The sequence below is a fragment of the Primulina tabacum genome, chromosome 10 (assembly GCF_025594145.1).
Source record: "Primulina tabacum isolate GXHZ01 chromosome 10, ASM2559414v2, whole genome shotgun sequence".
NCBI classification, from domain to species: Eukaryota; Viridiplantae; Streptophyta; class Magnoliopsida; order Lamiales; family Gesneriaceae; genus Primulina; species Primulina tabacum.
The window spans coordinates 490138-493530 of NC_134559.1; the positions used below are offsets into that span (position 1 = coordinate 490138).

Here is a 3393-nt window from a genome sequence, read left to right on the forward strand (position 1 = left end):
ATGCCCATCCCATCAATCTTTCTATTCAAAGCCTCTAACTGTGCTGAAACCGCCGACAAATCATTAACTTGATTAACTCCAGCACCTCGTCTCTGCCTATCAGACTGAGGATGATAGCTACTAGCAGCCATCTCCTCCAATAACTCATATCCTTCCTCCGCCGTCTTTCTCAGTAAGTTACCACAGGCAGCATCATCTATCATAGTACGGTTTGGAGTAAGCAGACCGTAGTAGAAAGTTTGAACAACTAACCCAAGAGGCAGCTCATGGTGTGGACATCTCCTCAACAAGTCCTTGTAGCGCTCCCATGCCTCGTAAAGTGACTCTTGCTCATATTGAGCAAAAGCAGTAATGTCGGCTCTGAGCTTCATAGTCTTCGACGGAGGAAAGTACTTGATCAGGAACGCCTTTGCCATATCTTCCCATGTAGTAATAGACCCTACAGGCAAACAGTTTAACCACGACTTAGCTTTATCTCTCAGTGAAAATGGAAATAAACGCAAACGAACAGCGTCATCAGACACGCCATTAAACTTAAAAGTATCACAAATTTCAAGAAAGTCAGCTATATGAGAATTAGGGTCGTCAAGTGCACTTCCCCCAAATTGGACAGTGTTCTGAATCATATGAATGATAGCTGGCTTGATCTCAAACTGATTAGCTCGGATGACTGGTCTTACGATGCTTGGACGTGCTCCATCAAGAGACGGCTGTGCATAATCCAACATCGGTATGCGCCTTGGCTCCTCTCTTTGTTGATCGCCTTCCATTCTTTCCTTCGCTCTTTGCTGCTGTAGTCGACGTCTAGCTGTGCGTTCGATCTCGGGGTCAAAAGGCTCAAGCTTAAACTCGAGTGATCTTCGCATGCACCACAAGAAAAATCTGCAACACAATGAGAGTATCAAATAACAATAAAATAAATAATACTAAAGAATTTAAATGAAAAATAAAAAATTGTGAATCAACAGTCCCCGGCAACGGCGCCAAAAACTTGATCGAGCAAAACTTGCACAGTGAATAATCCCGAAATTTATTTTATAAATGAAAGCTCGATTTAAATATCGCAAGTGCACGATAGTCAAGTTATAATAAACGTAAGTGAATACGAGTATCGTTCCACAAGGACTGCGTTACACTATTTTTATTTTCAAGTAAAATTTCTTTAGCAACGATAAATTGAGTTGATGATTAAACTAATGTAAAGTAAACAATTAAAATGCAAAGAAAACGTGTTCAAGAACGCATTGATTAATTTGGATTAAATCAAATGAGAAATGAATTTGTTGGGAATTATCAGTTCACCTACCACTCGTGTTTAAATAATTACACTCGACTTTTACTCGTGCGTTCGACGGAATTCCCTAGACTAATTAATATACTCTGTCGAGCTATATTAATACTAATCAAAAACATGCAGTACTCAAGTGTCCTCAAATATTTAACAGTTCAAGATTGCATTACATTCTATGGAATCCACTAGCTTTCATTCGGGTGAACTATCACTATCGACACGTACCCAATTCCGTATATCTACTAAAATTGTAAATCCGTGGTTTATACTATTTGATCGTATTGTTAATTATTCTATCGTAATCATTAACAACATGAAATAATCAAAAGAAGTTAGCTAGACTTCGATTGAAACCAGAAATAACAATAGCATAAACAAATCACTAATAAAAACGTCGAGAAATAATGTTAAACACCGAGTACGGGGTAGGATCCCCTCAAATCCCAACAAATCTAGAGTTTAGCTACTGAAATTCATGATAAAAACCAACAATCAATGTAAGAAATAAAATACTGAATAATGAAAATACTAAAGATGACGATGGATGACGGCCACGACGCGTGGAAATCTCGAGGTCTTCGAAATCTCCTTTGCTCCGAGCCTCCTCTCCAAGAAAAATGATGAAAAGTCTGATAAAAGATGAAAAACGGTTGCTGTTCTCGTGTGTTAGGTTATGGTGTAGGATAGAGTCCCTAGAAATTTGGAAACAAATCTTTCTCAATCTCGCTTCTCGCTAGGGCTGTATATTTTGACCGCCCTAGCGAGAGGTCCTCGAATAAGCTTCCTCGAGCATGTCCCTGGTTTCGCTGGGGCGGTCACTTTTGACCGCCCTAGCGAGACACTTGCGCAAAATAATCCTCGGCTAGACCACAATGCTCAATGACCGCCCTAGCGAATCCCCTTCGACATTATGCCAAAGTTTCTCCCACTCTTTGGTTCAATTCCTACAAAATCACCACAAAATACACGAGGTCAGTCAAATGCTAAATAATGCAAAAAAGATGCAAAATTAAACTAAACAAACTAATATGATGCATGAATGCGACTCAAAACCAACACTAAAAACACGTAAAAACGAGTCATATCAATCGTCAACGTATATTCGTGCGTAAAATACGAAAAGGCATGCCATATTATTTCCTTCAAACATCTATCACGCCATAACATTTTATTTAATTGAGTTTTTGCATGAAAAACTAGTGCATCATGGAACAATTTCGTTTTTGTGTCATATGTTAATTTTAAGGCTTGAAATTGATGCAAAAATCATGTTTAATATGTGTTAAGGGGCTGCCATGAATTAGGATATGATCAAGCATGTTTTACACAAGTGTTAGGGTCCTAGAACACGCAAACAAATGCTGCAAACAAGAACCGTTCAAGCTGGAACCACCTGCGGCTGTGCGATCAAGAAGGGCTCGAGTTGAGTTCTTTTGGAAGCACGACTGGGACCAGGGAAGTCTAGAGTCACATAAGGGGTCAGGGAGAGAGTCCTAGCCATGCTAGGACTCGAGCACAAGGCCTGGGAAGGAGTCCTAGAAAGCTGGGACTCCAACCCGAGAAGCCCCATGCTGTCACCTTTGGTGTGCAGCCGCGTAGGGGTTTGTTGGCTCGGCCAGAGTGCTTTGGGCTAGGCTAGGTCGACTCAATAGGGTCCTAAGAGGGTGCACAAGGGGCTGGTTTAAGGGTTGGGTCAGTTGGCTAGGTCCTAAGCGTTGATCGAAGAGTCCATGTCACAATGGAGCTCTCAGCCGTGAGCTGCAGCGGGTGTGTGGCTTGCTGTTCGAGCTAGGGTCGAGTTCCTTTGGTTCTTAGGGTCGAGTAGGGTCCAAGGGAGGGTTGGTTCGATGTTGGCTCATGATGGTTCAAGCAAGGCTCGACAAAATCGGAGATGGCTCAAGGTGGAGTCCAGGCACACGGTTAGGGTTTTCTTGGAGCAATTAAATTCGAAACATGGCTCACAGGCGTGCATGTTTATGTGCGCTGTTAATAGTATAATTTTTTTTAAAAAAAATCGCGTCTAGACATTAACAGCGCACATTAAAAGCACGCCGTTAATAATATTATTAACAGCGTGCGTTTTTATGTACGCTGTTAATAAT

The 3393-nt window shown here is 41.3% G+C and overlaps 1 non-coding gene across 1 annotated transcript; it reads left to right on the plus strand.

Annotated features, from left to right (window-relative positions):
- The first annotated feature begins 261 nt into the window (after positions 1–261).
- LOC142512996 (small nucleolar RNA R71) lies at positions 262–368 on the plus strand. Its single transcript, XR_012808966.1, has one exon. It is a non-coding gene; the product is annotated as a small nucleolar RNA R71 (small nucleolar RNA).
- The last annotated feature ends 3025 nt before the right edge of the window (positions 369–3393 follow it).